Here is a 9481-nt window from a genome sequence, read left to right as displayed (position 1 = left end):
CAAAATCAGGGTTTTATTGATGAAATTTGTTATTATGTGGCAGCAGTACAGTGCAAGATAGTACAATTGGAGTTTGGAGTTCAATTCCAGCATCCTCTGTAAGCAAGTTTGTATGTTGCTTCCTAGTGCGCCTGGGTTTCCCCTTGGTGCTCTGGTTTCCTCCCACAGTCCAAAGACATACTGGCTAGTGGGTTAATTGGTCATTGTAAATTGTCCCCTGATTAGGCTAAGGTTAAATCAATGGGTTGTTGGGTGGCAAGACTCATTAGGCTGGAAGAGCCTGTTCTGCACTGTATCTCTAAATAAATAAGTAGACCAAACATCAGAATGGGTAAGAAATGTGATCGAAATAACCTTGGCCATGAAATAACTGTTGGTGCCAGACAGGGTGGTTTGAGTATCTCAGAAACTACTGATTTGCGATGTTCACACACAACAGTCTCTAGAGTTTACAAAGGCCGATGTAAAAAACAACAAAAAGTCCAGTCAGTGGCAGTTCTGTGGGTGAAAACACCTTGTTAATGAGAGAGGTCAAAGGAGAATGGCCAGACTGGTTCAAAGTAAATTTATTATCAAAATTCATACAGTGGCATGCAAAAGTTTGGGCACCCCTAGTCAAAATTTCTGTTACTGTGAATAGTTAAGTGAGGAGAAGATGAACCGATCTCTAAAAGTCATAAAGTTAAAGATGAAACATTCTTTTCAACATTTTAAGCAAGATTAGTGTATTATTTTTGTTTTGTACAATTTTAGAGCGAAAAAAGGAAAGGAGCACCATGCAAAAGTTTGGGCACCCCAAGAGATTTGAGCTCTGAGATAACTTTTACCAAGGTCTCAGATTTTAATTAGCTTGTTAGGGCTATGGCTTGTTCACAGTCATCGTTAGAAAAAACCAGGTGATGCAAATTTTAAAGCTTTATAAATACCCTGAGTCCTCAAACCTTGTCCCAACAATCAACAGCCATGGGATCCTCTAAGCAGCTGCCTAGCACTCTGAAAATTAAAATAAATGATGCCCACAAAGCAGGAGAAGGCTATAAGAAGATAGCAAAGCATTTTCAGGTAGCCATTTCTTAATGTAATTAAGAAATGGCAGTTAACAGGAACGGTGGAGGTCAAGTTGAGGTCTGGAAGACCAAGAAAATTTTCCGAGAGAACTGCTCATAGGATCGCCAGAAAGGCAAATCGAAACCCCTGTTTGACTACAAAAGACCTTCAAGAAGATTTAGTAGACTCTGGAGTGGTAGTGCACTGTTCTACTGTGTAGCGACACCTGCACAAATATGACCTTCATGAAGAGTCATTAGAAGAAAACCTTTCCTGTGTCCTCACTACAAAATTCAGCGTCATAAATTTGCAAAGGAACATCTAAACAAGCCTGATGCATTTTGGAAACAAGTCCTGTGGACTGATGAAATTAAAGTAGAACTTTTTGGCCACAACGAGTAAAGGTATGTTTGGAGAAAAAAAGGTGTAGAATTTCATGAAAAGAACATCTTTCCAACTGTTAAACATGGGGATGGATCAATCACGCTTTGGGCTTGTGTTGCAGCCAGTGGCATGGGGAACATTTCACTGGTAGAGGGAAGAATGAATTCAATTAAATACCAGCAAATTCTGGAAGCAAATATCAACACTGTCTGTAAAAAAAAAAGCTGAAGATGAAAAGAGGATGGCTTCTACAACAGGTTAATGATCCTAAACGCACTTCAAAATCCACAATGGACTACCTCAAGAGGCGCAACTGAAGGTTTTGCCATGGCCCTCACAATCCCCTGACCTAAACATCATTGAAAATCTGTGGATAGACCTCAAAAGAGCAGTGCATGCAAGACGACCCAAGAATCTCACAGAACTAGAAGCCTTTTGCAAGGAAGAATGGGTGAAAATCCCCCAAACAAGAATTGAAAGACTCTTAGCTGGCTACAGAAAGCGTTTACAAGCTGTGATACTTACCAAAGGGGGTGTTACTAAGTACTGACCATGCAGGGTGCCCAAACTTTTGCTTCGGGCCCTTTTCCTTTTTTGTTTTTTGAAACTGTAAAAGATGGAAATAAAAAGGTAATCTTGCTTAAAATCTTAAAGAAATGTGTCATCTTTAACTTTATGCCTTTTGGAAATCAGGTCATCTTTTACTCACTTAGCTATTCACAGTAACAGAAATTTTGACCAGGGGTGCCCAAACTTTTGCATGCCACTGTAGTGTATATGTCACCACATATAATCTGAGACTTACTTTCTTGTGGGCATTCACAGTAAATACAAAGAAACACATTAGCATCAATGAAAGATTGCACATAACAAGACGGACCACCGATGTGCAAAGATAACAAACTGTACAAGTACAAAAAGAAAATAATAATAATCAAAGAATGTTTAATCAAAAAATATATTTACAATATTACTGAAATATTATATACACCACACCTAACCCAAGCTCTTCCACCATTTATTGTTACTTCGGATTTCCAACGTCCATATTCTTTTGCCTTTCTAAACAGATAAAACATTTTCACTTTTTCTAGTGTAGCTTCCTGTGTTTGGTGTTGTCAGCAATCCATTTCTATATACTTATTTTTCTGCACCATGGTTTCAGCAGTATGCTTCCAGGCTCTTGGACAATGTATCTTGAGGCAAATTGGAAACCAGTCAAGATGCTTTTGGATGAGGGTGATGGAGGGATGGGATGTTTGGAAGCTTTATCGCAATAAAGCAACAAATATTGAGAACATGAGCTGAAGAGTCATTGAGAGTGAGTCCATAGGTTGTGGGAACAGTGCAGTGTTGGAGTGAATGAAATTATCCCCTCTAGTTCAAGAGCCTGATAGATGAGGGGCAATAACTGTTCCTGAACCTGATGGTGCAGGTCCTGAGGCTGTAACTTCTTGATGGCAACAGTGAGAAGAGAGCGTGGCCTGAACGGTGGGGGCCTTTGATAATGGATGCTGCTTCCCCATGACATTGCTCTGTGTAGATGTGCTCAGTGGTGGGAAGGGCTGACACAAAGGCAACAGTAAATCAAATAACTACACATTACAACAGCGGTGTGCAGAAGAACATCTCTGAACACACATCATATTGAACCTTGAAGTGGATGGGCTGCAGCAAGAGAGGACCGCACTTGGTCTTGCTCCTGTGGCTACTTCATTAGGTACACTCCTGTAACTAATAAAGTAGCCACTGAGGGTATATCAGCAACTTGGATAAGGATGTACAATGCATGATTAATAAGTTGGCAGGTGACACAGAATTAAGTGGTAGAGCAGACAACGAAGAAGGTTCTCAAAAATCACAGGGCGATCTTGATCAGCTGAACAAGTGGACCAAGGTATGGCAAATGGAGTTTAATTCAGATAATTGTGAGGAATTTCATTTTGAAAAGACAAATCTAGATAGGAGTTTCACAGTGAATGACATGGCCCTGGGGGAGTGTTGCAGAGAGACCTTGGAATACAAGTACAGGGTTCACTGATAGTTGAGTCACAGGTAGACAGGATGTTGAAGAAGGTTTTCGGCATGCTGGTCTTCATAAGTCAGGCACTGAGTATAAAAGTTGGCAAATCAGTTCTAGTTGTACAGCGTATTGGTGAGACTCCTTGGTGTATTGAGTTCAGTTTTGGTCGCCCTGCTCTAGGAAAGATGTTATTAAACTTGAAAGAGTGCAGAAAATATTTACAAGGATGTTGCCATGAGATGAGGTACTAACTTATAGGGAGAGGTTGGACTTTATTCCTTAAAGCATTCGAGACTGAGAGGTGGTCTTATAGAGGTTTATAAAATCATGAGAGGCAAATGCACTCAATCTTATTCCCAGGGTCAGGGAATCAAGAACCAGAAGGCATAGGTTTAGGATATGAGGGGAAGATTTAACAGGGAAATATGGAGCAATTTTTTTTTACACAAAGTGTGGTATCTATGTGGAATGAGCTGCCAGAGGAAGTAATTAAGATAGGTATAATATCAACTTTTAAAAGACACAAGTACATGATTGGAAAGATGCTAGCAAATGGGACTAGCTTGGATGGAGCATTTTGATCAGCACGGGCCAGTTGAGCTGAAAGGCCTGATTCCATGGTTCTCTGACTCTATGACACTAAATAGGGAAAAGAAGAATGTATCAGTGCCTAGATTTGCAAAAAAAATAATAAAGGAAAAGTTCAAAAGTAAGTTTATTATCAAAGTACATATATGTTGCCATATACAACCCTAAGACTCATTTTCTTGCAGGCATACTCAATAAATATAACAAACATTATAGAATCAATGAAAAACCACACCAACTGGGCATACAACTAGTGTGAAAACTACAACAAACGGTGCAAATAAAAAATAAAGATATAATAAGACATAGGTGCAGAATTAGGCATTCAGCCCATCGAGTCTGCTCCACCATTCCAACATGGCGGATCACAGATCCCACTCAACCCCATACACCTGCCTTCTTGCCATAATGTTTGATACCCTGACTGATCAGGAAACTATCAACTTTTGCTTTAAATATACTCTCAGACTTGGCCTCTGCAGCTGTCTGTTGCAGAGCATTCTACAGATTCACTACACTCTGGCTAACAATGAATACCTCCTTATCTCTGTTCTCGTCATAGTCATACTTTATTGATCCCAGGCGAAATTGGTTTTCATTACAGTTGCACCATAAATAATAAATATTAATAGAACCATAAATAGTTAAATAGTAATATGTAAATTATGCCAGTAAATTATGAAATAAGTCCAGAACCAGCCTATTGGCTCAGGCTGTCTGACCCTCCAAGGGAGAAGTTGTAAAGTTTGATGGCCACAGGCAGGAATGACTTCCTATGACGCTCTGTGTTGCATCTTGGAGGAATGAGTCTCTGGCTGAATGTACTCCTGTGCCCATCCAGTACATTATGTAGTGGATGGGAGACATTGACCAAGATGGCATGCAACTTAGACAGCATCTTCTTTCCAGACATCACTGTGAGAGAGTCCAGTTCCATCCCCACAACATTACTGGCCTTACGAATGAGTTTGTTGATTCTGTTGATGTCTGCTACCCTCAGCTTGCTGCCCCAGTACACAACAGCAAACATGATAGCACTGGCCACCACAGACCCGTAGAACATCCTCAGCATCGTCCGGCAGATGTTAAAGGACCTCAGTCTCCTCAGGAAATAGAGACAGCTCTGGCCCTTCTTGTAGACAGCCTCAGTGTTCCTTGACCAGTCCAGTTTATTGTCAATTCGTATCCCCAGGTATTTGTAATCCTCCACCATGTCCACACTGACCCCCTGGATGGAAACAGGGGTCACCGGTACCTTAGCTCTCCTCAGGTCTACCACCAGCTACTTAGTCTTTTTCACATTAAGCTGCAGATAATTCTGCCCACACCATGTGACAAAGTTTCCTACCTTAGTCCTGTACTCAGCCTCATCTCCCTTGCTGATGCATGCAACTATGGCAGAGTCATCCGAAAACTTCTGAAGATGACAAGACTCTGTGCAGTAGTTGAAGTCCGAGGTGTAAATGGTGAAGAGGAAGGGAGACAAGACAGTCCCCTGTGGAGCCCCAGTGCTGCTGATCACTCTGTCGGACACACAGTGTTGCAAGCACACGTACTGTGATCTGCCAGTCAGGTAGTCAAGAATCCATGACACCAGGAAAGCATCCACCTGCATTGCTGTCAGCTTCTCCCCCAGCAGAGCAGGGCAGATAGTGTTGAACGCACTGGAGAAGTCAAAAAACATGACCCTCGCAGTGCTCGCTGGCTTGTCCAGGTGGGCGTACACACGGTTCAGCAGGTAAACGATGGCATCCTCAACTCCTAGTCGGGGCTGGTAGGTGAACTGGAGGGGATCTAAGTGTGGCCTGACCATAGGCCGGAGCAGCTCCAGAACAAGTCTCTCCAGGGTCTTCATGATGTGGGAGGTCAATGCCACCGGTCTGTAGTCATTGAGGCCGCTGGGGCGCGGCGTCTTCGGCACAGGGACGAGGCAGGACGTCTTCCACAGTACAGGAACCCTCTGGTGCCTTAGGCTCAGGTTGAATATATGGCGAAGTACTCCACACAGCTGAGGGGCTAAAGGGACGCCCATCAGCTTTACAGCTGGGCCCTCTAGTTCTGGACACCTTCACCACAGGAAACATCCTCTCCACATCCAGCTTCTCTAGTCCTTTCAACATTCAGCAGGTTTCAATGAGCTCTCCCCACATTTTTCTAAATTTCAGTGAGTACAGGTCCAAAGCTCCCAAATGGTCCTCATATGTTAACTCCTTCATTCCCGGAATCATTCTCATGAACCTTCTCTGGATTCTCTCCAATGACAACACATCCTTTTTGGGATATGGGGCCCAAAACTGTTGACAATACTCCAAGTGTGGCTTGACTAGTGTCTTATAAAGCCTCGGCATTATCTCTTTGCTTTTATATTTTATTCCCCTGGAAATAAATGCCAACATTGCATTTGCCTTCTTTATCAAAGACTCAACCTGTAAATTAACCTTCTGGGAGTCTTGCATGAGGAATCCTAAGTCCCTTCACACCTCTGATGTTTGAATTTTCTCCCCATTTAGATAATAGTTTGCATTTTTGTTCCTTTTACCAAAATGCATTATCATACATTTCCCAACGCTGTATTCCATCTGCCACTTTTTTGCCCATTCTTCCAAATTGTCTAAGTCCTTCTGCAATTGCATTGCTTCCTCAGCTCAGCACTACCTACTCCTCCACCTACCTTTGTATCATCTGCAAACTTTGCTACAAAGCATCTGATCAAAAAAGGCATGAATGCTAAATATAAGAACAGACAGTTTTGATACCAGTCAAATGAAAAATAAAATTCTACAAATCCAGTTCACCTCACACCCAGAGGTATTATTGCTAGTATAGTCGACGTGTTCAGTGGACTGAACTGAGGGTCATGGACTAAGACACAGCAGCCTTTTTTATTCTGCTTCCTCCTCTACATTTCATGCATTATATCATTATAGTGCACAAGGCCATGCCAGAGGTGCACAACGGATGCCCTACCATGCAAACCACAGGCAGCAGCTTATCACTGGGAACATCCACCCTCATCTCATTGCCAGCTGAGTCTCAGGAGAACAGGGTGTCAAAAGGTCATCTGCCAACACACTTAGGTTTGTCCTGGATAGACAAACTTTTTAAAATGGGTTAATAATAAATAAACAATAAATATCGAGAACATGAGATGAAAAGTCATTGAAAGTGAGTCCATAGGTTGTGGGAACAGTTCAATGATGGGACTATCATCAGGTGAGGTTATCCCCTTTGATTCAAGAGCCTGATGGTTGAGTGGTAATAATCGTTCCTAGAGCAGGTGGTGTGGGTCCTGAGACTCCTTTACCTTCTTCCTTATGACTGCAGCAAGAAGAGAGAATGACCTTTCTGGTGGGGTCCCTGATGATGGATGCTGCTTTCCTGCAACAACGCTCCATGTAGATGTGGAGGCTTTACTTGTGATGGACTGGACCATATCCACTACATCTTTTTAGGCTTTTCCATTCAAGGGCATTGGTGTTTCCATACCAGGCTGTGATGCAGCCAGTCAATATACCCTCTACCACACATCTATAGAAGTTGAAAAAGTTTTAGATGTCATGTTGAATCTTTGAAAACTTCTGAGGAAGTAGAGGCACTGCCATGCTTTCTTCATAAATGCACTTGCATGCTGGGCCCAGGACAGGTCCTCTGAAATGATAACACGAGGAATTTAAAGTTGCTGACTGCCTCCCCCAATGAGGACTGGCTCATGGACCTCTGGCTTTCTGAGTCTGAAATGTACATCACCCTAGTACAGCTAATGAAAAAAAAAATAGAAAAGGTCCACAGCACGGGCAAGAGATGCCTTTTGTACATAATGACCAATACATATCAGCAGTGCTTTTGTGTTGTAAATTGTGGAATTTTAGATGATTAGTTGCTTCAGAGATGTATATAATTGTGAATTGTCCTGAGATAGCTTTGTAATTCTGTGAGTCTTATGACATATTAAACATCATTCAACAAGGTGAATGTAATCAGATAAAATTTATAAACAATCTCCCACAGAATCATTATCTTCTAATCTTTTTCTACCATCCGCCTACCTAGTCTTCCATTAATCACTTTGGCTATCACTTTCTATTTCAATATTTTTATCCATGTGACATTGCTATATCCACATCTCGTCTCTGATCCATTGTGTTTAGCTAAATATGTTTACTTGTGTGATATGATATTGCTGTATTTCTAACTGTAACTAATTTTCAAGTTCTCTGTCTTCCTATTCACCTCACATTTCCCGACAATATAGGAGTCCATTCAGCCTGCTGAGTATGTGTTAGCTCTCAGAACAAGCTCCTCAATGTCAGTCCTCTTTCCCCACATATTTCTGTGTGGCGAATTCTCTTTCATGTATCCAACAACACCTACTATGCACCTATACTTGGGCTAATTTTCAGAAGTTATTTAAGCTATCAATCAGCACATTTTTCAGATATGGGTGGAAATCAGAGCACAGAAGGGAAACACAATCACAGGGAGAATGTGCAAATTACACACAGACAGCACCCGAGGACAGGACTGAACCAAGGACACAGGAGCTATGAGCCAGCAGCATTTCTGGCTGTGCTACTGTGCGCCCAATCTCTGAATGAAATTTGATCTCTGATCTATGTTGTATTGAAGTTATTTCAATCATCGCTATTCAAACATCTCCAAGTGTCTGCATGAAAAGAGGCAGTACTCTACAGAATCCGTGCAGTCTTTGATCCAAGCAGAGTTATCCAATCCCAAAAGGCAGAAATCCAAAACAACCCTCAGTCTGTTCAAAAAAATCCAACTGCTTGCTTTTCCTTGGCAAAACTTTTCTTAATGGAAGCCAGGAGGAAAGGACTTGAGTAGATGCTTAAACTCCAGGGAATCATTAAAAGACATTGCAAGTCCTAAGACAGCAGAGAAGCTTGTGCTCACTGCTTCATTCAAGTGTTTGCAACTGGAGAAACCGTGGCAAATTGTAAAAATGATGATAAAATCTTACAGCCAGGGAGGTAAGCAAGACTGTACGCAAAAATTCACTTCCATTTTTAAAAGCTGTAAATGTTGTGCTTTCTTTTAAAGATACTTTCTTTGCTGATATACTAGTATTGTGTAACCATTTTAAAATGTTTTTCATCCTTCTACCAACTTTTAAAATTTGTCTCTTGCTTTTTAATGTAGATTTCTTATTGTTTGCTTGCTTACTCATTCTCTCTCCTTACTCTTTTAATTCTTCTGATCCTGTCATACACCTTTGAGTCATTCCCCTTTTATTTTTCTCAGAACTTTTCCTTCATTGTCCACAATTTCCCAACTAATCTTTGATGTTATTTACTTCTTCAAACCTATACTTATTTTTGAAAACTTGCCTAAAAGCGTAATATTGTACTAAATCTATAATGGTTGATATATCTTTACTAATTTATGAATAAAGAATAACTCTTAATTTTGGTTCCATTCTTG

The sequence above is a fragment of the Mobula hypostoma genome, chromosome 9, assembly GCF_963921235.1.
Source record: "Mobula hypostoma chromosome 9, sMobHyp1.1, whole genome shotgun sequence".
NCBI lineage: Eukaryota > Metazoa > Chordata > Chondrichthyes > Myliobatiformes > Myliobatidae > Mobula > Mobula hypostoma.
Note: the sequence above shows the minus strand (reverse complement) of the source record.